Source organism: Anthonomus grandis, chromosome 4, assembly GCF_022605725.1.
Source record: "Anthonomus grandis grandis chromosome 4, icAntGran1.3, whole genome shotgun sequence".
NCBI lineage: Eukaryota > Metazoa > Arthropoda > Insecta > Coleoptera > Curculionidae > Anthonomus > Anthonomus grandis.
In genome coordinates this window covers 12,499,197-12,526,610 of record NC_065549.1, presented here as the reverse complement: position 1 = coordinate 12,526,610, position 27,414 = coordinate 12,499,197, and the positions used below count along the sequence as shown (strand labels likewise).

Sequence of the window (27,414 nt, the reverse complement as noted above, 5' to 3'; positions counted from 1 at the left end):
GAATGTTAGAGGCATTAAGTACATAAAATTTTATTAAAATACAATCTCCAAACTATTGTATATTGGAATGAACACACAACGTCTATTTAAAATTTATTGTAATATATTTTTTCACACGGAACAAACATAAATAAAGAAAATATAAAATAAAGACATTTGTGATTGTATTGTAAAACATAAAAATACAGTTAAATATAAAGTTAAACACTCCCACTAAGTCTCAAAAATTATTTTGGAGGTAGTCCTCAATGGAAAAAAAGCGTTTGCTATTAAGTTTTCCTTAATATAGACTAGTTATGTATAGATATAATAGAGATGAAAAATAACTTTAAACGTTATAAAATATTGCTGACAATACTTACGATAACTCAGTCTTGCCAAAATTCTCACACACCTTCTTTGCAATCTAAAAATCTTCTAAGCATAAAGACTATACCTCCAATCCAATATTCTATATGACATATAACAAGAAAGATACCCATGGTAGGCTGTTAGTTAAAGAGTGGGAAGAAATGCATACCCTGAAAATGCTTTAACCAGAAAAATAATCTTGGAAAGTTTATTACTTAGTTGCAGAACACGCTATTCTCAATTTGAGGAGAAATCCAGAGTAACTATAAGAAAAATAATATTGTCATCATAGGACAGATTATGATCACTTTAACGAAAGGTGATACAAATCAGTCTAATGGACCTAAGTCAGATCAGTCATCAATAGATTTGCAGGGTGATAGTTTGTAATGTTGGACCTATTATCAGAAAAAAGTATAAGTCTAAAGTCAATTTGAGAGTTTGAAAGATCATTACTACAATAAAAAATAACCGGACAAACAATGAGCCTTGCAGCACTCCATGTTTAATAATTTTTCTTTGTAATTTGTTATTGTTGAACTAAACAAACTGCGTAGTATCTGAAAGATGGAAATTTTAGTTTTTTACTTAATATTGAATCTGTCATTCATTATTAATTGCCAAAGTTTTCATTCAAATGTTTTTGAAAGATCATAGAATAAGAGGCATATATGTCCAAGCCCTTTGATAGAAAAATCTATCTAGTCAACGTTGAGGACATCTAATTGTGAAAACCATATGATGGAAACTACATGACCTACATGAAATAAATTATTCTGTTCAAAATAAAAATTTATCTTATCTTTTAAAATCGACTTAAATATCTTAGAGAAATGACAAGAAATAAATGGGCAATTGCTGACATTATCAGTTGAACCCTTATTCTTAAATGTAGGTACGAGGTAGGTAAAAAAAGGTTAATCAAATAAAATCTTTGGAAAAGGTAAAAAATTAAAGACGAATCCATAAATATTTACAAATTTGTTTAAGTCTAGATGAATCCTTTAAAAAAAAATACAAATAAATCACAATTGTAGTCATTCAAGTTATGCATTTGAAAATGTACGTAACGTAATCAACGAAGTGACGTTTCTTACGTTATCCTCTTAGATTTAAACAACATTATTATGGTTATCCAAAGGTTTATTTATCTTAAATGTTCGTTACTTCCATTTAATTTAAAATTAATTTAAAAACTGAAAATTTGTGTAGCTAAATAATAAATAACCCTTAAGTTCGATTAATTTATTAAAACTGCAGCCCGCTTTCCAAGCCATCCCTAATCCGACTTAGCCGTTGACGTCGCATTGACAGGGCGCGCTAAGGGCTCGTTCCACCACCTGCCTCTACTCTGTTGACGTTCATTAATATTCTCTAAAATCTACGATATACGTCGCGACGCACTGTCAACTTTTTAGTCGGCGTCTCGATTTATTATAGAGACGGAAACAGGGAGCTTGTTTATTACAATTAATGCCAAGATCATGGAAAATATGTTTAGAAAGCTCCGCTATATAAATGTATAATAATATTAATAAACGAATACATTTTAATTGGTGAATTTGCATTCTTTCTTAGTCAAATTAAATAATATATTAATCTTCGTTTAAACGCTTATACGATGCGGGGGAACAAAGGTGGGTTTTTTTTCGGAAATACGCTCAAATAGGTCTATTAGTGTTTTAAATTGCATTTATTTTAATGTAAAAAAAATATACAGAGCGTCTCAAAAGTGAAATATTATATAATCGATTATTTAGTTAAATAAAATTAAAAGTTTTATTTAAGTCGGCAGACAAAAATATACACTGGATGAGCGAACGCCATATTCAACATCTATACTGCATTTCAATTATATAAAGAGTAATAAAATGTAAATTTCCGAGAGTTTTGTGGTCATCCATGGGTATAGGTAAATTTAGTACCTAGTCAATGAATAAAGCGAGCAAAAAAAGGTAGGGTTCAAACGCTTCTATAAGAAGATTACAAGCTGTTGCAATTTCTAGATGTCTCAATTCCTTCATGTTCCGAGCCATCAAAAGCCAAAGCACCTCGATGCGAGCCGAAAATAAAAAAGATTGGCACCTATACTCAAGCAAACAGCACATCACAAGACCGCCAATAGCCACTGCCGCTAGTCCGAATTAACCAATACAAGACCATATTTTTAAATGTAACACAAAGTAGAAAAATATTTATTATACTAACTTGGCAGGTATTGTAAACTTCATTGTGATAATGTGTGAAACTTCATTCAGATTATCACTGATGTAGATAAATTAATAGGGTTGGTAATAAAAACATAGAGTATAAATATTACTTCAAAGGTATTTAACATGATAGTATTGTCTGTAGCGCCGTAGTGTTATATATAATATACAGATATATATATTTTTATATGATCTGTAAAATAAAAAAAAATTAAAATGTATCGGACGTTTGTGCCAACAAAAAAAAGTTCTTATAATAGATCTACTACTCTACAATGAAAAAATTATGGTTTTAAATACGCATGATTGTTTAAAATAAGACTAGCTGCAGATGAAGTTGTACAGAAATATTCCCGAATACCTGGAGTAGGTAAATCTACCATTTCTAAACTATTGCGGGAAACAAAGGCAAGACAAGTAGAACCTCCAAAGCATATTAAAGGAAGACCAGTCAGAGTCCTTAAGGAAGATACTAAACGTGCAGTAAGGAGAAAAGTTTATTCTCTTTATTTTACAAAAGAAATACCAACTTTAAACAAAATTTTATTGCAGCCTGGCCAAGACGATAGCATTGCTTTAATGAGTAAAAAACGCTTATGAGTTTCTTCAAAAGTTATAGAAAAGCATAATCGCAAATTACTTCTGCTGGAATAAGTATATTTTAGAGATATGATAAAATTTCTTTAAGCTGATTTGGTAATGGCCTTGGAAAACGCTAGACACCATTTACGGCACATTTAGAAGACCTCCATTACATTCTGGAGAAAACAAGAAATAATGGACTAAATCGATCAAATAGTCAAGTAGTACATTTCGCTATCAAAAATAAGCCGCATAAAGTGCAAGATATAGCATCAAAACATAAAATTACTGTGCTGCGCTTACCGCCAGATCATTGCGAATTAAATCCTATTGAATTAATTTGGGTACAAGTTAAAAAATTTGTTACAAGCCAGAATACCATTTTTAGAATGATAGGAACTGACTCCAGAAAACTGGCGAAAAGCAGTCGAGCATGTCATTAAAAAAGAGAAGAAAATGTGGGGATTTTCTTCTGGGGACCGGACAACCTGATTGAGCAGGCGGTTGACTCTTTATTTATTATTTCACGGGGTGATGACAGCTCTTCAGCAGATGACGAAGAGTATAGTTTTTTTTAAATGTAATAATGTATTATTTTTAAAATTAATTATGTTTTTTTATTAATGTAAATAAAAAATACAGTTTTTTATGACAATAAACATAAAGTGTATTATTATTTATATCTGTCAAGAACTTTTAGTAAAGTTATAATTTTTTGTTTATTTTATATTATAGAACCCTGCTTGCACGCCTTTGTCGTGCCATTTTCAGTGTTTATCCGATGCATAACAATAGAAAAAGCTCATAAAATTATAAAAAACGGGCAAACATGAGTGGTACTACCTCTACTCCGTAAATGCAAACTATGGAACTGGCATACATTATCATCAGAGGGTCACCTTATACCTCTTTTGGATAGTTAATTAGGTTTTATTACTCTCTACGTATTTGAAATAGACTATAGAAAAAGTCAATGTTTGGGCAGGGATTGTTGGTGATCGAGTTATAGGGCCAATTTTCCTCCAAAAAAATCTAAATGGATCAATATATTTAGAATTGTTGCAGGAGGATCCAGTTCCGGCTTGGCTATTTTGTTCACGTGCTCTATAAAAGCTGACGTCCCAAATGGAAATATCTGGTTTTAACAGGACGGGGCGCTTCCTCATTTTGCAAGACCTGCCCGTGAGTCCTAGGATGCTGTATTTCTAGGTAGATGGATTGTCAGAACAGGACTCTTTGAACCCCCTCCCAGGTCTCGGGATTTAACTCCGTTGAACTTTTTCTTATGGGGTTACTTGAAGGGAAAATTTTTTTAGACCAAGCCGGCAAATACTGAGATTTGAAAGAACAAATAAGATAGCAGTATAGGCTAATTTTTGAGCAAGTAATTCAAAATGTTCAAGTCGAGTTTTAGTTCCACTTAGTACTCTCAGTTAGTAAATGGACTACATTTCGAACACAATTAAAGAAAGACATTTTTCAAATTTGGTAATACTTGTTAAATATGTTTTTAAAAACAGGGAGTAAAAACATTGGAATTTGGCACGCATGTGTACTGTGTTAAATTCTTTAATACTAGTTAATAAAAAAATATTTAAAAAAATAATCGATAACGTCATATCTCACATTTAAGACACTATGTGTATTTTTTTATATCAAAATAAAGGCAATTTGAAATACTAATTGATGCATTCGAGCATATTTGCAAAAAAAAGAACAGTTTTAATTAGGTAAATTTATTTCAAGAGACTTGCACTGTATATTCTGGTCATGCTTCTAATGGAGATGATTTCTTTGATCTGAGTAGCATAATCTGGAGGTTTACAAATTTTTATGTGTGGTAGTTTTATTATGTACCAATGATTTTTATGGACCGCAAGCCAACGTATCTTTTGTACAACAAAAATCGTCTTTTCGTTAAAAAACATAGGACTATTTTTAATATCATAATAAATATATGCACTCATGAAGTTAGCTATTCCAAAATATGCATTGGCCATATTTTCGTAGACAAAGTTGATTGCAAAAAATTATTTTGCTAGTTCTTGACTTCAAAATATCTAATCATTACCCAATCATACTGAGAAAACTCATAGAAAATATAAACCAAGAAAATAAAAAAACTTTTTGCAAAACATTAATCACAACAAAAATATTAGAAAATAATTATTACACATATATTATTAAATTTACAAAATGTAGATTATTGCACTGGAACACTGACAAATTGCTATACAAAAACAATAAAAACGCAAAATAGAAAAAACATATGAAAACGTAGAAATCAACTTAGTAACCTTCTCAATAAAATAAAAGCTTAACACTGTACGAATATTATTATTAACACAAAGAATAAAACCAAAAGATGTGAAAAATAATGGACGAGTATAAGACAAAATATCAAAAATCTAATAATGAAATAAAATCCTAAAGAAATTGCAAATATATTTACCAATTATTACATGACTGTTAGAGAAAAAATTGCTATTGTATTAGAAAAAAGTTTAACAATAAAAAATTCGACTGACACCTATCTGGCGAATTCGATCTAGCTTAAAGCAACAACAAATACTAAAATAATTAAAGTAATAATATAACTTAAGAGGTTACGACAAAATAACCGTGAAAGAATCAGCAATAGAAATAGCTAATTTAATGTCTACACTTTATAATTTTTTTAATGTAAAGGACAATATCTTGTCACCTAAACAATTTGGATTTAGTAAAGAGGCATACAAACGACGCAGTTACTTGTCTGATAAGGAAAATAATATATAAATCAATTGACACCCCTAAAAAGAGTGCTGCAGTATGTATAGACTTATAGTATGGCAGAGGCTTTTTACACTATATGTCATTGAAAGCTTTTGCAAAAACTAAAAAGTATTGGAATCCGGGGAACTGCACTTAAATGAATTAAACTGCTTCTTGAACCAAAGAACGCAAGTTGTACGAATAGAAAATGAGTTTAGCGAAAACAAAATTTTAAGCTTCGCCGTCACACAAGGTAGTATCGTTGATTGAAGAGGCTTCCCTTTTTAATCAACGGTAGTATAATATTGAAAATAATTCATAATCTACATAAGTTACCTACTAAAACTTGATATAAATGACAAAATTGGGTCATTCTTAGAAGACTACTATTTACACTATTTATCACACAAAGGGTGATACATGGGAAGAGGTGGAACAAAAAATAAAGAATGACTTCATAAAAATTATTCAATGGTTAGCCACTTATCTAATATCTATTAATAATATAATATAATTAATACGTTACCCGCCTCCCAACAAATACCCAAATTACTATTAACGCTAAATTTAGAAATAAACCAATTATAGTCAAAAGTATTAATTTAACTTATAACCTAGCAATAGAAATAGATTCTCATCTAGAGCATTTTTTTTGTACTTGTTTAAGCAAATCACAAAAATAGTAAACATTTATTCAACAAAAAATGGTGCAGCTCATGCAGTTAATTTTATCATATTGCATTATTGCTTAGGGCGGGGCATATGATGACATAATAAAACCTATAGAAGTAGTACAAGAAAAAATCTTTAAAACCACCTGTAAATTTCCGATACATTATTGTACTTTTTGACTACAATGTGGTATAAATAAGACAACTATATATATGATAAAAGTGGTCCGATTTACGTTACGAAAAATTAATTAACCCAACCTACATATAACGGATAAAGGAGAGCATAGCTAAACCTCCTTACTCACGTAGGCTTCTTATAGATGCCTTGAAGAAAGGTCTTAAGGTAAATAAAAGTCTACACTGATTTTACCAAGATGTTGGACAAATTGCCTTACAGGTACATAAGTTACGGTCTATGGAAATCGATAACTCTTGCTCTTTAGGTTCAATCTAAAGTGCCACAAGGCTCAAACCTAAAGTAGCTTGATCTGTGTCTTGCAAAAAAAGTAAATACGTTCAGAGACTGGTTCACAAGGAATAGCATGACAGTAACCCTTTTTAGTTGCAATACTATGATGTTTTACAATTTTTACATTCCCATAAAGTTTATTTACAAAAATAATGGCCTAATTCTGAAAAAATTAGCTGTTTTTGAAGACCTTGTAATCGCTTTAGATAAAAAAATGGTTCATTAAAAAAACTACTATTGTAGCTACTTACGAAAATATTAGAAAATAATATAAGAATAATACGAAGACTATTGAAAGATAGAGGCTAAAGCGAAAAAAGGGCGTTCTTGATGCTGCCAAATTTATAGAGTCATATCTTTGCTAAAAGAAAAATCTATATATTTCAAAAATATAGAAATGTTGATAATATGTTGAAATATATAGACTTTCCTAAAAAGGCCACTACTAAATCTAAAAAGCACCTAAAAAACTACCTTTCAACCAGGCATTATTTTAAAATAGAATTTTCTACTAAAAAGTAGTTGTTTCTTTCCGTTGTCCAAGAAATATGGTGCAGCCTTTACGACTTTCCTAACAGACAAAAACAATTTCTTCCTATAAACCGCACATCGGTCAAGTAAAGTGCAAAATGGCCTCATTTATCGGAGTGTCTAAAAGCCGGGTCGAAAGGGCCGGTGCACCGTCTGTTCAAAATAACGACAAGTCGCTGTCAGTTCGACCCGAATCGCCTTTGATTTATAGCAGTTTAATGACCAAAGTTTTACACTATTGTCAGTACTGTCAGCGGATTTCCGGTGGTCCCCGCACTTTTTGCCGGTCGAATCAGAATCATCCCAGGTTTCCGAAGGGTTTTTCTATAAGTGGAAAGCTCAGGGTTTTGCTACTCTAGATTGCCCTGGATGGTTTAACGTTATTAATCGTTAACTAAAAAAAAGCAGGGATTAATCAAGGGCATTTTGTACCAATAGTTTTTTTTTATAATAACGCTTAATTGCTCAATGGTTTAATTGATAATTAAGTAAAACTATATTGTTTAAATAACATGTGATAAATGTATTGCTAGAATTAATAAGACATATTTAAGAATCAAGTTTGAAAAAAAATACTTAAAGCATATTTTGACAGATCGAGCTATTTTGGAAATGAAAAAACTGTATTTTTTTAGATTGCACTGGATTTTTCAATTTTAAGTATTGGTGTTTTAAGGTCTGGAAAATAAAAAATATAATTTTCAGGAACTCGAAGTAATTTTTTAGAAGTACTTTTTATTAAAATCTAGATTTGGGTTATAGAAATAGAAAAAAAGTCAAGCAAATCGATTCATTTTTTCTAGTTAGTTGCATCTATTTCAGAAATAAAAAACTAAAACTTAATATACTTTTTTTAAAATTTCCCTTAAAAATTAATAAAAAATAAAAAAATAGGGTCAAGCATATTTTTAGGCAGTTCAAGCTATTTTAAAAATGGAAAACTGTATTTTGCTTTTGAATTTCACTCGAATTTTTAATTCAATGTTGGTGTTTTAACGGTCTGAAAAATAAAAAAACATAGTTTCTAATATAGTTTCTAGAAGTAGTAGTAAAAAAATGTAGATTTGGGTTGTTTCAACTGGTGCTTCAATTGCCTGGATATTTATAAAAATATTTGTAAGCAGTAAGCATTATTTTTTCAAGCAGTTGAACCTACTTTAAATATAAAAAACTGATTTTATTTTTAACTTCATCAAATTTTTTAATTTTTAATGGTGGTGTTTAAACGGCCTGAAAATTAAAAAAATATATTATTTCCAGACAGTTAAAGCAATTTTTTGAAAGCAGTATTTATAGAGATCTGGATTTGGATTATGTCATCTAATGCTCCAACTCTCCGAAATTTTTTGCATTTTATTTTTCTAGGAAATTGAATCTATTTAGAACTAAAAAAATTTGGTTTCATATTTTTTTTATTTTTTTAGTTTTTTTCTTATGAATTACTAAAGAATTTATCGCAATCCTATTTTCAGATAGTTGGAACCACTTTGAAAAAGGAAAACTATATTTTTTGGATTTTTCTAAATTTTTCAATTTTAAATATTTTATGTCAACTGGATGCTCCAACTCACAACATCTGGAGAAAAAAAAATTTCAGACAGTAAACTTTATTTTTTCCAGTAGTTAAATTTAAATTGAAAATAGAAAACTGGATTTTTTTCTTAATTTTTTTTATGGATTTCACTGAAACTTATAATTTTAAATGATAGTATTTTAATGGCTAAAAAAAAAATTAAAATATTATTTTCAGGCAGTTAAAGTACTTTTTTTAAAGCCAGTATTTATATAAATCTTGTTAAGATTATTTCATCTGGAGCTTGAATTGCATGAAAACTAAAATCAAATATTTTGATACAGTTAATTTTATCTCAGTCGAATTTGGAAATATAAAAATAAACGTTTTCTTATTTTTTGTTGGATTACACTGGATTCCCTTTTAAAATTGCCTGGAAATTAAAAACAGTAACCTCCAATTTATTGTTTATGTTTTTAAATAGTTTCAATGGCCTGAAAAAATAAAAAATAAATATTTCCAGGTAGTTGAAGGAGTTTTTTGGAAGTTTCTATAAGAACCCTGTATTTGGATTATTTCATCTCCTGTTGAAGCATTTCAACTGCTTGAAAAATTAAAAAAAAACGGACACGCAAGTTTATGGTATCTATGCCCCATATTTTAGAAACAAAACACTCTTTTTCTTTGAATTTCTCTGAATCACTAAATAATTCTGATGTTTTGCAATGTTTCTTAAATCTTTCTCCTCTGCACAACAGAAGTCGATAATAGGTCTTTTAGTTAGTTAGTAGTTCTTCTAAAATTTTATATAAGACGATTGATTGTCACGCTTTATTGCATTTCTTTAATATAGTAGTTCCGTAATGAACCACAAGAGATCATAATACACAATAGGTTTTACAGATCTAATTATGGCCAACACTTGAAAATCTGAAATCTGTAATAAATTTAACAAAATTGATAATAAGGTCTAGATTAAATGGTAGATCTTGAAAGAGGTTATTTTATTATTTATTTAAATTTGTATATTTTTTAATACAAATGCAGTTTACATAAATAAAAATTTCAATTTTTTTTCTAATATGGCATACCATATACTTCTTTTACAACATTGACACTATCAAAGAAAACTTACGAACTTTTGAAACATTATAGGAACTTTGATAACATTGCACTACATTCTTACGCAAATTTTAAGTGGACTCAAGGGAGCACATCAAAAAAGTTAGTTTTATTAACTTCAGTGAAGTATATTTAAAGCATAGAATGTATCACTAAAGATGGAATAGCATTATTTTTTCACTGTGCCACTAGACTATAACCAGCAAAATTTTATTTCATTGCTATCGTCGGACAGTTCTACAACGTTGCCAAGGAGTAAATAAATACTCCTCCACTCATATTTTTCTTAATATCCATGTTTCTAATATATTTTCATCATATTTAAAGCAATTTACGAATGAAATTTGGTCTGAGAGTATCTTTCTACTGTTATCTATTGTAAAAGTGTCTGTAAATTGTTTGTGGATTAAGATATATAAGGTGATGTTTAAGTTGATACTTTTTTTTTTAACTGTGTATAGAACTTGGTAAAATAAACATTTTTTTCAAATAACTTTATTCAAAAAACCGAAAAAAATTACATTGCCAAAATGTTATAAAACGAGTCCAATACGGTCCTCTCTAATTTAAATTCTAGTTCAAAGTTAAACTCTAGTTCAAAGTTGTCACCATTAACTTCAGCACAACGATTTGCTCGACGTAACCACTGTTCCGTAACGGCACGCAATAGAGAAATCGGTTTTTGTCTAACTGTTGCCGCAGCCTGCTCAATACGTGCTATTAGTTCTTCTTGTGTGTCGATAGGCGTCTTGAAAACTAAACTTTTCATATACCCCCACAAAAAAAAGTCATGGCCATGCAACTGGTCCATTTCGGCCAATCCACCGATTTGGGTAACTTATATCCAAAAATTCGCTCACTTCTCGTCGAAAATGGGCAGGTGCTCCATCCTGCAGGAGCCACATAGCTTGCCTGATATTCAGTGGCACGTCTTCTAACAGAACAGGCAAAAAGTCCAAATAAACATTGCCCGTCAAACGGTCTGGTAAGATAAATGGTCCAACAAGTATCCCATTCACAATTCCTGCCCACACATTAGCAGAAAAGCGGTGCTGAAAATTGGTTCTGCGAATTGCATAGGGATTATCAACAGACCAAACATGCGTATTTCGAAAATTATTAATTCCGTTTCGGGTGAATGTTGCCTCGTCCATGGCTAAAATTTTGTTCGACAAATGTTGATCATTTTCATGTTGCTGTAGGAACCATTCACAAAACTGAACTCTGCGGGGGAAGTCTTCAGGCAGTAGCGCTTGGACACGTTGAACGTGAAAGGGATTAAATTGATTCTCGCGCAATGTTGTCCATACTTTTGTTTGACTTAATCCGACCTGCCCTGCAACAACTCGAGTACTTGTTGTTGGATCTTCTTCGATGAGATTTCAAATTTGTTCTTCCCTATGAACATTTTCAGGTCTCCTTTCTCTTCCTGCATGCCCTCCACGATGTTCCCGTAAATCGCCAGTATCCCTAGCCCGTTGAATAAAATTTATGAAACTTCTGGGTGTAGGATGATTCCGCAAAGGAAAGCGGTCGGCGTATATTACCCAAGCACTTTGAAGACACTCTCCATAAATAAGCAACATATCCACAAATTCATTGTTTTCATAACGATGTGCCATTTTTAGGATTTGCAAATTTAAATTAACAGCAATAAACTAAAAGTGTCTAAGACTAACTGATCGGTACAATGCGTGATCGATAATAAAAAAAATTCTAAACTTAGAATAAACATAAACAGACGATGAGAAACAAACGCATATTCACTTTCTTTATTCTGTATGTCTCTTGTTTTTGAGTGTATCGAAAAAAGTTATTTGAAAAAAATTTATATTTTACCGAGTTCTATACACAGTTAAAAAAAAAGTATTAACTTAAAAATCACCCTGTATAGTTTGATACGGCTGAAATCTCTAACACCTTTGAGGCAATTTCAAAGTCCCCACTTAATATTCCAACTGGCATCAATGGCGGAATGTGACATTTAGATGACTTAGCAACAGACCTTGTGTTACTTAATTTCAAAAACTTTATTACTTTTTGCATCATAATACAACAATGCAATTTCTAAATCACGAATCGTTACGAGTCTGACTACTTCCGAATCCTTATGCTCAGTAAATTTACGTTAAATATTACCAGAAGTCAGTTTTGCAATATCTGAAAATGAAACGTATATTGCAGGTTTTGATTAATATCCTTAATTACCCGTGTTACAGTTTATTTTCGTCAGATACATAAAGAATAAGAAAATAAAATGAATCTAAAATGTTAGCGAAAGCATAGCTCGATTATAAAACTTTAAGAGGCAATTTCTAAGTTATTTTGGTGCTAAAATTAATAAAATAAACAGTTATCATTTCAGTATTAATTCTATTTTTGATATCAATAATTTTCAACCCTTATGATGAAACTCAAATTATTAATCAAAACTTTAATTTTTTTTTAATTGTTTTGATTTAACTAATGTCAGAAGTCATATCCTAGCCAATAAGATCCCAGCTCATTCTCCCATATCCCTACTAAAACCATTTCTGGCGCGAAAATCTTTGACCTCTAGGAGTCTTGAAGAACAAGCCTTTGAAGAAGGTTGTTTCTTGGTATTTTTGCCGATTTTACTCCAATGAAAAGTTGAAAACTCACCTTTTGGGTATTTTAGTTTGTGGATACTAAATGCCATACTGCAATAGTGCAGGATTATAAGTGGTGTAGTTAAATCCCAACTTTTTCAAGGTTCTTTGTTTAAGTGTCCAGTTTTGTGTTCCCGAGAAAAGGCCAATTCCATTGGTAAGTCTTAATATTTTGATTTGGCATCTTGGTTTCTGATAATCTACATATTACACATGTAATTTTATATAAGTAGACTCACGCATACCGTTAAGTTTAACTGTCAATGCTTATATCTACTTACTCTATTGGCGATTCCTCAATCTGGGTATTCTTCCACTTTCAGGCTTTTTCTTTTATCCCCCCCCGTATGGTCTTTATCCACGATTATAAGAGGTAGAAATCTCCACTCATCTACTCCAATAACGTCCATAACATCTACATTGACATTCACTGTTAAACCGATCCACCCAGGTCCCCCACTGCAATCATGCAGCCCTTTTGGAGCCAGGTTTGATTAATGTTTGTGACGTTTAGTGAACCATGCAGTCAGTAAAACAACCTAACCAGTAAACCAAAGTCCTGTCAACATTGATTAGCTTTACTGTAGTATATTAGATTAAATACTAACCTCAAAATTACATTGTTACCACTCTGATCATTAGATTTTACTACCACACCATTGTTTTGAATAGTTTCATAATAACTAGGTACATATTAGTTATTTTATTGAAATAGACCGTATAGATCTTGTAAACTGGATAAATAGGCCTATTTCGAAAGTACCCATGCAAACTTTTAGCCCCAAACAACATAATACAAAATTTTAGTTTTGATATAAACACTATATATAGGAAGGGCAACATAACTTGTTCTTAGAATAATAAGTTTGATTATTAATTTTTCTTTTAATATAGATTCACTTAAAACTGTCTATTCTTCCTTGTGAGATTTTATTTCAGGTTTATAGGTAGGTATAGTGCTTTTAGTAATTTCCTGTTTTCTTGGTCATCGGGATTTTCTTATCCATCTGGGATAAAACAGGTGGCGCTTATATTTTATTCATGTCTTGTTGAATCCACGCCACTCTACCAAAGTGGTTAGTGCTAGTCGGCTTCCCTTTGAGAGGATCCCCTGAGCTGTCTCTATAGCCTATAGTAAGTCTCCCTCCTTCCATTGGTTCCCTGGTACCCACTTCCTAACCCTCACTCCCCATATCTTTACTCTCCTTTTTCCTTCCTGTTATTCTCCATCCCTCCATTCAAATTTCATTTAATCCAAGTATAATTAAAGCAATATTAAAGTAATAAATTTTTATTGATTAATTATATTGATTAATTCTTTAATTATTGATTCTTTATTTATTTTTTTTTATTTAACACCCGTTTTAGTTAGGCCACAAAAATGCGTTTTTTCTAAATACTTTATAGAGTTTTGCACTAATTCAATAAAGAACCATAAACTGTTATGTGTTTTAGTCGTTTGCCATTTTTTACCAGTTCATGAAATTCTAATATCCAAACTATATGTATATTTTCAAACTTAAAATTAAATAAACCCACTATTTTTTGTATCATGTGGCAATAGCACAAGTACGGTGAGCTACGAATCATAACGAGTCTGCTCAATTAAGAATACACCTGCACCAAAAACAATATTGTCACATTTAAAAAAGAACCTATTTAGTATGTGTATGACACATCTTAGAATGCACTTACTGATTACTACCGTTAATTCTTCGATGTTGGTATTTATACCTAATTAGAAAATAATCATTATGCACAAATGTATGTATATATTTAGTCGAAAACATGCATCTTTTTGAATAATTTATAGTGTTTTACATCAATTGATTAAAGAACCATAAATGGTAATATATTTATTATATTTTACACTGTTTTTTTCTAACTGTTTAAAATTTTAAGAAACTCATCCACTACTTTTTGTGTCATATGGCAACAGCTCAAGTCTGATCAGCTAAAAATCATGAATAGCCACTGAAGTTCCTGACGCAGATTTTTAGTATGCTTACGTTGAGAATAAGTTATTAAAAAACGGTGTTGTCACATATTAAAGAGTAATTGTTAGGTATATGGAATGTATTGAATTATAGTATTTGTTGCTTGATTTGCTAAATATTTTTCTTAGCCTTGTTATGTTATTTTCAACACTGGACACCTCTACATGAAAAGTATTTTTGTGAATATTTGCTTTATGTTAAGATAATAGATTTTTAATTCTATTGGATTTTGAACATTTAAAAAAAAATATTTTTTTAGCGCCGATATATAAGATAACCGTTATAATAAATATATAATTTTACCGTTTAAATCTTATAATTTGGTTTTTGAAATATCAATATTTGGTAAGATTTTGACAAAAAAATTTAATAATAATAATAATAATATTAATATTAGTAAATTTATAAAAGAAAGTTCAATAAATTCATTGTTTACTTCAAGTATTCATTGCTTTACTACCTGATCAATTCAAAAATTTTCCACGTAACAACTCAATCTAAAAAAAAAAATAAAATTTTAATTTCTAATTTACTCGGCAATCAAATCGTGCCCAGGTAGTAACTCCGAACGAGCCATGAAACCTTCAACTCTCATTACCAAACTTAATAAAAATTTTAAAATTCAGTACACACTGATTTTTACGGGATCACGATGTTATCCGGGATTAGGGTTTCGCTCGTTCAATTTGATTAATCAGTTTCAGAAAAATAAATGGACTTGATTACAAAAAGCTTGGCTATATATACTTTATTCACATTGCTATAAAGTATATAATAATGATAACATTCGTCTTACAAGTCATATTACATAACATATATAGAGCACAAGGATATCAGTAAATTCTAAGATATTTCAAATTTTCTTGTTATTGATATGATGCTCCTTTCGTTTCCCCAATTTTGTTTAATCTCGGAGCCAGATCAAAGAGATTTTATGCGTAAACTGGTGATTAGCGTAAATACCTTGAAGCAATAAGGGATAAAGGACGAAGTAGTATGTAACCCTAACCGTTATCTGAAGAAATCCTTAGAGAACAAAGCAAACAACCTTCACTAATGACTAAGCGGCTTTTACTTAGGATAACAACTGAACCGAGGAATGGGAAACAAGAAGACACCCAAACAAGGAAATGTAAATTATATCAATGAGCAGAAATGTATCTTTTATTTGTTATAAAAAAGATATTTGTCACGGAATATGAACGAAATAAATAAAAAAGTCAACTTAATACCTGGAACATCTAGTTCGTTATTCACATATGAAATTTAAGATATAAGTGAATATTAAAAATAATAATATCTCTTCTATATCTATAATGGCAATTTGTTTTTCTAGGCATTGAAATTCCAAGCATTTTAATTCCTTCCATTTTCTTAATAGTGAGTAATGCCTCGGATTCTGTTAGTAGCTAAGAGTAGAGTTTCAATTGATTAAAGCTAATGATAAAACCTAAAGTAGTTTTTTTCTAAAAATGTATCAGAGTTTTTCAATACCGAAGACACCCTAATAACTTATTTAATTTCTATTGAACTGAAAGTTTTGCTTTTTAATAAATAAATTAATAGGACTTTCTTTTTACAAACCAGAACTGAAAGAAAAACTATTTTTAAAACGAAATATAAATTAATTTTTATTGTTTATCTTGAACTAATTGACAAGTTAAATAATAAAATGGAAAAAAGATAAAACAAAAAAAACAGCATAAGACGAAAAGCAATAAAAATTATTTACTAAATAAGTTTTCTCACCTTACTAAAACATTACAAAAAAAAATTATTTTAAACAGAAAATAAGTACTCTTTATATTCCCTCTTAAAAGTTTCCTTTTTTTTGAACTGGTTAAACCAACTGACCAGAAAGTTTCCTTTGATAGACCCAATAAATTATTAGGCATTAATTACATCATTAAGAAGTTTGCTGGCCTGGTAGGTTAAAAAACGTTTAAAAAGCCTGGGTTTTGTTATTTGCAGTTGATTCTTATGCCTTACATGGAGATTATACACTAATGTCCTCTATGTAATCATGTCTAATAAATACTGAGTGGTATTTGTTTTTAAAAGTATATTCAAGAACCAAGCAAATAGCAACTTTTGTCTCTTTTCAACATCAAGCCAGTGTAATTCTTCAATTTTTTTACTTATTATTCCTAAATCAAAAGCTATAAGCTTTTTTAAGCTTAATGACATACTTTAGCAACATGTGACCTAAATCTTAAATAGCTGTCAAGCATGATACCCGAATTTTAAATTAATTTACCCCCGCCACTTTTTCATTTAACATTTTAATGTTTATATTATATACACTGCATCCCAAAAGTTATGTCTAAATTCATTTAAAATTCAGGGGTGTGTTCAAAAAAAAAAACGCTCGGACCGAGAAAAAGATCTGCCAAAATCTGGTCGTCCTGCTCCACATGAAAATGAACAACTTGGCGTTTTGTTTTCTTTGGAAGAAAATCCATGCACTCCTCTGTCGCAGATTGGGACAAATTTACACATGGCGCAATCTATAGTTCACCGAATAGTTAAAAAGCACAAATATCACCCCTACAAAGTTATTCCTGGGCAAGAGTTATTTGATGACGATTTCAATAGGCGAAATGAGTTTTGTGAACGCTTACAAAACATGTGCAATCTAAATAATAATTTAGTAACAAATATAATTTTTTCCGATGAAGCCACGTTCTGTTTGAATGGTACTAGCTTTATTTCCAAATCTATTGGACCCAGACTATCCTGACGAAGAATTAATTTTCCAGCGAGATGGCGTTCCTCCTCACTATGCTGTCACTGTACGTACATTTTTGGATGAAACCTTCCCCAATCGGTGGGTAGGAAGGAGAGGACCCATCGAATGGCTTGCTAGGTCTGACCTAACACCAATGGACTTTTTTTTGTGGGGATACTTCAAGTCGAATATATTTGTTAATAGGCCAAATAATCTAGACCACTTGAAAGAGAGAATTCGCACAGAAGTGCGCGCCATAACTCCGGAAATGATTGAAAATGTGCAACGAGACTTTATTGATCGCCTTGGATATTGTCAAGCCGTGAATGGCAACCATTTTGAACATTTACCTTAATTTTTGTTCTTTTTTGATTTTTTACATGAATCGTCTTTTTTTCGATGAATGTTGACTTTAGATATAGGGCATGATGCATGAAACATACGTAGAATTCCACGCAAAATTCAAAGATGAAATAAAAAAGGTGCTTTCATTTGAAAAAATGAAGTTAATGGTCGTAATTTATTTCTGAGCAACCCTGTATATACAAACTTCACGTACAAAAATGCGCAACTTGAAATAAAAATCGATCGGTCCAAGCGTTTTTTTTTCGAACACACCCCTGAATTTTAAATGAATTTGGACATAACTTTTGGGATGCACTGTATAAGATGATCCTTGCTGCTACCAAAAAAGACTCCTGCAGTGTTTGTTGAATTCAGTTTTAGTCTATTTTTGTTTGAGTAGGTATAAATAACATCAAGGCCTTCATTTATTATCCATTTAAAAAAATTGTTTTTTTTAAACGATATAATAGTTGACTAACATCAGCAAATTGCTGTAACTTACACTCTGTAAGATATAATTGTGCATATCCATTATACAAATGATAAACAGCAAGAGTTTCAATATTGATCCTTGAAGAACTCGCCTTACAGTGGGCAGAATTTTGGAAAACTTTTGATCGATAAAAACACTTTAAGATCTTTGTGTTAGATAATGATTAAGCTATTATTCATTATTTTAGGACCCATAATAGTATAATATATACTAGTAATGCTGTATTTGTACCTCTTACTAAAAGTCCTTTCCTAAAACCAGATTAACGTGGGTAAAAAACTATTTTTTTTTTTGTAAAAAGTCTAGTAATTTTTCGGATCACTTACTTCTGCTAATGAAAAAGTCATATCGCATTTTCATGGCAGGAATTTTACATTGTACTGAATATATTATTTATAATAGAAATGATAATTGGAGAAAAAAGCTTAAGCATTTTTAATATAATTTGATCTGACCCCGGTGCATTTGACTTAGGTGAAAAGCTCTGAATTTTACGAAAAAGTGCAAGTAGAGCTTTTCAACTTATAAATATGGATTAATTGATAGCCAAGGCTCCCCAATTTGGCCCCTATTATTTTGAATACAAGTTTCGTGTTGTGTGAGTATAAAGTACTGATATCGATAAAGAAGTAAAAGTAGAAACTAATAAATAAAGACTTTAGGAAAGTTTAAAATAACAAAGGCTATTTCATTTAACTTTCGAAAGTTGGTATCGTCACTGTTCTTTAGAGTCAATGTTTTTTCATTTGGGTATAAAGTACGAATACGTAAAATAAGGACATTTTAATTCATAAATTTGGAATTTAGAGAAGCTAAAGATAAGGAAAAAGATAGCATATTTACCTTCCAAGGATAAAAAATTTTCAGTACATTCATCCAGAGGAGTACTTTTATTTGAAACCTTAAGTAGTGGTAAGCAAAGTAAGGAAAAAAAGTTGGACATTTGATTTTAGTTAGAAACAAACGACAAAATTTTTAACAGAATATTCCAAGTAGTGATGAAAAAAGTTGAAACTTTCTTAAAGAATAAAAACCGAAGAAGCTCCAATTACTAGTTTGATAACATTGATTGAAATGGCAAAATAAGTGAAATTATTGATAATGAAAAGTATTCTGCAATGAAGTGAAAAGAAAACTTTTCGACTATAAAGGCTTAAAAAAAAGGCCCTGGTTTTGTATATTGTAAAATGTCTACAACTTTGTTCGTACACATAAATTTTGAAGACATCATTAAAACTTCAGATAGATTTAAGAATATTACGGTGGAAAAAGAAATTTTCTTAGATTGGCCTAATATCCGGGTAGACTCACTTATTTCAGTCGTTATTTAGCCAGCATTCCCTACATTTTACCAATGCATTTCCAGATATAGGCTAGCACTATTGGTATAAACATGCAATATTAGGCAGATCATTATGATTGTTAACTTTAACCGAGTAAATAATAGCCAATATGAGTCCTACTTTTCCCATCTCTACAGGTTCAGTTAATTTAAGTGATAGTTATTACATAGGAACTGGCAACATCTGTTTTTAGTCATTACAAAGGTCTCAGGAATATCAATGTAAGGTCCAATTAAAGTAACTATACGAAATAGAATTATTTAGGTAGATCAATGACCAATTGATCCATACAACTTATATTCGTTAAAACGTTAAATTGACAAACTATATATAATTTTGACTACACAACCGCCAACCCAAAATTTATCAAAAAGAAAGAGGTGCTCAATTTGTCCTGGAAAAAAAGATAGGAAAACAAATACATGTTGCATTGTGTGCAAATTACCTATCTGTTTGCAATGTGCTTTGAAAGTGTGCCCCAATTGTAAATGAAAAGTTTTTTTTGTACTACCCAAGTTCTATGTTATATAAGTAATATTTTTGATATCAAATAAAAGTTTTGGTTAATGTTTTTTTCTTTCATTTTAATATTTTAAAACCGGAGTTATCGACGGGTCAGAGTGACACTTTTTTAGAGTTTTCTGATAATTTTATGGAAATCATCTTTATTTCTGATGGTAAAATTTATGGTAATTAAATCAATTTTCATCAGTCAGTGTACAATTGACTTGAGACCAAATACATAAAATTTGGTGACAACGGCGCCGTGGCTTAGTTGGTTAAAGCGCCTGTCTAGTAAACAGGAGATCGTGAGTTCGAATCTCGCCGGGGCCTAGTTTTTTTTTTACCTAGTTTTATTAATTATTTATTTTTTTAATTTTAAATTAATTTATTTACAAATTTAAATAAAATATTATCAGATTACACCCTGAATAAATATTATAAGTAATTCTCAAAATTAAATGTTTTATGTTATCAATGCTAATTCCTTTAATAAATTTTAGCACTGTGACATTTTATAAAATAATTTTAAACTTGAATAAATATGTTTTAAAATGTACGCTTTTTAGGTAGGCACGTCCTCTATGCGGCATATAGAGTATTTTAATTTTAAAATGAGTAATTTTTAATTAATGTTTAAATTAAAATTCCTGAGTCTCTCGTTGTGACCCTTTAATATAATTTCTTATAGGAATAAACAACCTTTTTTTTTTGCTAGCATCTTAAAATTTTTATTATTATTTTTTTTTAATTATGTTAACACTTAAATTTCCACACAAATTAATTGAAAATTTTTGTTATTTTATGTTTAGCTTTTAGATAACGTTTCTTAATTTATATTTTTAATTTATTCTGTGTTTTAAAATTATTACTTTATTATGTTTACTATTATTATATCTTTGTATAAATATAAGCGAAAAATGACAACAAAAATGGCTTAAAAACCTTAGATTTTTTTAAAAACTGGATTATTTAAAAAACAATAAAATCGTATATTCACCTTGAACACAATTGAAGAGACAACATGAAAAGTTTCATGACAAACACTTTAAGAAAGTTTAAATAATTTTAAATGCTTATTGGTCTTACGTATGACTTTTTTTTAATTTGTTTTTAGCATTTTTTTAAAGTCTTAAGTATTGAAATTTCTTGTAGTAAAATCTCAAAGAGAAAAAAAGAATAAACACGTATAATATTAAATAATATTTTGTTTACTATTTACTCTAGAGATAAAAACTTCAAAACGACTGATAATGCTAGCAAACCCTAACAAAGAAGAATTTCACAGGACAAGAGCTAAGAACAGACAATTGCTTAGATTATATTTTTCTCAGTTATTACCTAAATCTGAATGAGACAATATTAGTCTTTAAAATAAAATTAATTGTGCGCCATTTTGGCCAAAAATTCAAAAAAAAATTGAAGGTTAAAGTAAAAAAACGGGGAAAATCTAATAAAAAATGGAAAAAATATATTACTCCTTAAATTTGACGAAAAACAACAAAATACTATGCGTTTTAAATAGCCAGTAACCTCACCTATTCACCATTTCCGTTTGGCTACTCACCTTCCAAACACCCTGTATATTTATAGGATGCTGACTTCTTCAAAGGAACAGTACTGTTATATCGGAAACTAATATATGTATTGTTTTTATTGATACATAATACATTAAGAAAGGTGTACATACAACAAAACATGTAAAGCCATGTTAATAAAACCATGAACAAAACTCCAGTTTTTTTAATAGCCTATTAATAATTTAGTATTTTCAAAAAAATATTTAGATTGAAAAATATACTCGTATTTTACATACACATTTACATTCAGGTTTTTATTTAAGCATTTTTCTAAGATGCCCTATTCTACGTTTATGAATTCTCTCATCATGTGATGTTATAAAAGTATCGATATTCACTTGTGAAAAGATCGGCTTTATGTAATTGCATTTTTATGATGCTGCGGTACAAATGGAATAAGTTCTTACTGTAAGAACAGCTCACAAAATACTTAAATGAGACATTTTCTCTTTTCCAACCAGTATAAAATAATTATAAAAATATGCAACAATACCCAAAAAGTGGAACGATACCTACACTTAAAAAAAGGAATATGAAACGATTGCGAACACGTAGGATCATAGGAGATGGAGAGCTTTACTGGATGCGGCTAAGAAATATCGAGAGTTGTGAAGCCAGAAAGGCATAAAAAAGTATTTACTATTTTTATTGTCTTTAGTAGCTTTAAAAACATTCTTTGGTATTTTTTAATTCCCTAATTTTTTTTAATAAAAATATCTTAAATTAAACAGTAAAATTAAATTTAGAAATATTAAATACTGTGCATTAATAAACATTACAAAACAATTTGATTAAATGATATCAGGACCTACTTAAGTTATATAAATTGCAGGATTTGAGAATTTTAATACCGTAATTCAGATCTTTCAGAACATTATCCTAAACGACTTCTAAGCTTCAATCTTAACTATTCAGGGCATTTTTCAAATGCAAAACCATCATTCTTCAGACAATCTAAATACAGCCACTACATCCAGACTTCTACTACTCTTACATTCCCACAATTAAAACCATTCCCTCGGTGTACCATTTACAGTTACCAAAGATAACCTGGCGTGTTCATTGTTTAGCCAGAATGAGAGAATGATGGAGGCGTCTTACTTCCCTAATATCCCGGTAAGTGTTCCCGAAATGCAATTGCGCTTTCGGCGGTAGAGCGAACTTAAGAAAATTAACGTTCCCCTTCGTACACACAATGTACAAGTATAAATGAATTGAGTTAAGTATCGTAATTAGTCTCCTGCTGTTGCTTTAGTAATTATTTTTACCGAATCCCTGGAAAACATGATTTTCCGGAAGCTATACTTTTTGTGTACTTCGAGTTTAATTGACTTTAAAATTGGCCTGATTTTAAGTGAGTAGTTTAGTTTGAAAAAGTAATAAAAGTTGAAATTACAATCGTGAACTCTCGTTTACAGAAGACTTTTGTTTAAGATGGTTAATTGGCGTATTTCTTTTAGAAGCGTATTTTTTGATTTGAAACAATGTTGTTGACTGATGATGAAGACATTACTTTGGTCAACTTTTCCAAATATCCACTGAGAGGAATTAATGATTTTCATATCATAAATCTAAAAAATTCAAGAATTCTAATTTCTAATTCAGACAAAAAAATAAATCTGTACAGTTCTGCTCATCGTTAATAGCTCTTTTATTTTTTTAACTGTGATGATATTTTTTCATCCCAGTTAATAAAAATTTAGAAGGCTTAAATATGATCATATTAAGTGTTCATCTTGAACGGTCTTATTAAGTAGCGATCATAGGGAGAGTTATGCAATAAAAATGATAAAAGAAATGTTAGATTAAACCTGAATGTAAACATATTACGTAATCTATTATCATAATCATCTTATTAGCTACATGTGATCAGTTTCATCAGAGCTCTTAGATGAAAAGTTAACTCATATGAAATAATTCAATTAATACAATAAGACAAATATTATTAGAATATAATTATAAATCTGTATTCTTGTATTATAAAAGATATTTTATTATTACTATAAATAATGAATATTTAATTCAACTACTACCTTTCTTGTTCTTGGCCAGGGTCCAGCGACGATGAACATTATTTGTCCAATGTAGTATTTTTTGCTCTTTCTTTTTCTTTTTTTTTTTGGCTTCAGAATTCTGAATACTCTTTTTATTAATCTGTGATTTTCTGATCTTACAAATAACCTGATTATCTTATTAGGTTAGCTTTGTTATGTCTGACTATGTTTTTACTACTATACACTGCCGTCAATTCAGCATTGCGGCGTTTTTTCTACACTTATCTATTGGGTCCAAACCTCATTCTGAGAAGTTTTCTTTAAAACACAAGAAGCACAACTATTTCCCGTTGATTGTGGGTTCAAGTTTTACTATCATAGGTAACTAGTAGGCTAACTAATAAGTAACTAAATAAATATTGCCCTATGCACAGTTAGTTTGGATTGCTCTTTAGCAGTTTAGATCTCAATAGGATTTTCTACTCGATTGTCATCTATAGTTACCGGTCCTAGGTATGTAGATTACTTAACCACTTTAAAGTTGAACTCATTTAGGGTTATACTCTGCCTGATTTAGGGCCTTGGATTGTTTGTAACAAACATAAATTTTATTTTTTCTGCATTTACTCGTAAGCCCAGATTACCTGCTTCTTCCTTCAGCTGTGAACAAACTTTTCTAATGTCTCTTACTGAATAAATGACTTCAGTTACTACTGAAGACTAGACTAAAGTCATCAGCAAAAGTGCAATTTTAAATCTTGAGGCGCAAAACCTGTTAGCTCTGACGCTAGATTTCTAACTGCATGTTGCCATGCCAAACCAAAAATAAATCGCAACGGTGATAAGCCGTCTCCTTGTCTAAGAGCTGATGTTACATATGGCGTTGATGTTCTGTTTTCTACCCTTACTTGTGAAAAATGAAAAATCCCAAATTTTGGAAGTCGATATCTCGGCTTTTATGGCCACTATCGGAAAAATTCCAACGGGTTTGTCTTCATCATTCTGAATTTAACGAGATCATCCGCGAGGTCAAAGCTTTTATATTAGCTGAGATATCGCATTTTTGGAGTCTATTTTTGACCTAAAAAAATGACTTTTTAAATTTTCAAGTGCTCTCATTCAGTTAGTTCTGCTCGAATCCCATTATAACCCGGTGTGTTTGTGATGTAGGTGATAAAAGCAAGACGATGGTATAGTGAGTTCGATTACGAAAAAATGCAATATTTGGTGAAAAAATTCGATATGGGGGGGGGGATACTCGAAAAATGGAAAATCCCAAACTTTGGAGGTCAATATCTCGGATTCTATGCCCACTATCGGGAAAATTCCAACGGTCTTGTCTTAGTTTCGTCTCTACTAGTATGCCCATTTTTAACATTGTCTTCCATAACCTGCTTCTTTTTATGGAGTCATATGCTTGCCACAAATGAATGAAAATTTGGTGGATATTCCGGTTGAATTCCCGGTTTTAATCCAATATTTGTCTGATCAAAAATATTTGATCCATCGTTGATTAGCACGAAATCACTCTCTCAAGGAGTCAGTCTCCTCAATATTGCTGTATTGATAAGCAATATATCTCTATAATTTCGAAATTGTTTCTTGCTTTCTTTCTTATGTATACATAATGACACTTCCATTCCACTCCTTAGGTATCTTCTTTTGTTTTTATATTTGTAGAATCATTTCATACAATTTTTGGTGCAGATTGCTTGGTCCGTTTTTAAGCAGTTCTCCATTTATATCATCGTTGCTTCGCGCTTAATGTTTTTTTACATATAATATCGCATTATTAGCTTCTTAAAGTGTTGATAATGGTATTCTTACATCTGCTTAATGGAAGGTCATTTCTTTTTCCTCTATCTCACCAATTATCATATTAAATACTTTTTCGTTATTTTAAGCTAATTTCATATTTGTTGGACCTTGCTTGATCAGCTTACATTTTTTTGGATTTATTTAGCTGGAAAATACTCTATTTAAGGAAATTATATAGTTCTCTTTAGAAAACTTGTAAACTCTATAGACCTATTTGTATATTTGTCTTATTTTCAGTATTTTTATTACAGTTAATAATTAGTTTTAAATTACTTATAATTCAGGACTTTGACATTTTAAATGTTTTTTAAGTGTTATCCTTGGACCCCTAATCCTTGATTAAATTTGAACATAAATAAAGTTATTTTTACAGTAAAGGGGTCCTGGTACTTTATTTAGTTGATTAAAATTTTCTTTAATAATTTACCATGGCCATGCAATTATTCATCATACATTCATCGAACCCTCTAGTAAATGACATAAATATATATATGATATTTGAACATGTCAAAAAGCAGCATAAAAAGTGCCAAATGACACGTAAAGTGATTAAAAATTCCATTTTTTACCATCATTTGATGGAATAATCCAAAAATATTTACTTTCAATAATATACGTAGATTCTCCAAAATTTTGACCCCTAATAAACCACAAGACAATAATTTACTGCTTCCTTCTACTTTTATCTTAAGAGAGATTAGATTTTAAAATAAAGTGCTTAATAATTCAACCTAGACCCAAAATCTTGAAATAATTTTTGCCTAAGTCAGTTTGATTTCTGGTGTCTTTGAGTGACATTTACCTTAATATGTAAGTTATCCTTTTGAATTCTTTAGTTTTTAGTAAATAATACTAATTCATTTAACGAATGTATTCATTTCTTTACGTCAGTGATATTTTATTTTAATTCTCCTAATGGTATTTAAGATTTCAGCAGTTAAAGGCATTAATGATGATTTATGAACTTCCAAATGAACTTTCCTTTAACAAATCATCATTAAATAAATCCCTTATTAGATATATAGGATCCTTTTGGATAGTATTTGAAAATTTTAAATTACTTGCCCTAAGACTGTATTTTAGGTTTAAAAAAAAATACTAAAACTTGACTTAAAAGAATATTTATGTGATTTTTAAAATATTTTTTTTTTCAATTTATTTTCGCTTTTTTATTCTTGTGTTCCGTATCAACATTTAATGTCAATAACTTCAGAAAATACACATTTCTATTTATGCCTAATTTTTTTAATATAATTTATATAATTTGCCCACAAAAAAATATTATTTATCATATTCTCTTTTAATCAACAATAACAGTAATAGTTTCTTAATAGTAAAAGTTCCAAGGTATGCTAGCAAAATATCAAGACATATAGTTAATTAGTCTCTATAAGGGTATATTTCCAATGAATTTACCTAGGATTCCGAAAATATCAACCCCTATAAGATCCCTTCAATTATTTCGGATATTTCGTATCGGTTTATGCTATACCTTCCGCTTATCTCTTCAGAGAGGGAGAATTCTTAGGTAAAATGCGTAATTGTTTTATTGCAACCCTAAGTCAAAAATTCAAAATATTTTTTGCCTGGGTTAGTTTAGTTTCTGGTGTCTTTTGAGTCGGATCTCCATCAACATGTAAGTTATCCTCAACATTTAATATTAAGTTGTAATTTCTAATGTAATTTAAATTTATTTTTTATACGGTTTATTTTGTAATTAATACTGGTGGAATTTTGAAGATATATATGTTTTCCATATTTTTAAAATTTATATTTTAT

General features: G+C 30.1%; 1 protein-coding gene and 1 non-coding gene across 2 annotated transcripts in view; one reads left to right on the top strand and one right to left on the bottom strand.

The window, feature by feature from the left end:
* LOC126735075 (neuroligin-1-like) overlaps positions 1-27,414 on the bottom strand; it is a 545,354-nt gene that overhangs the window by 307,638 nt on the left and 210,302 nt on the right. The window lies entirely within an intron of this gene.
* On the top strand, positions 20,503-20,576 carry Trnat-agu (transfer RNA threonine (anticodon AGU)). The gene has a single exon. It is a non-coding gene; the product is annotated as a tRNA-Thr (tRNA).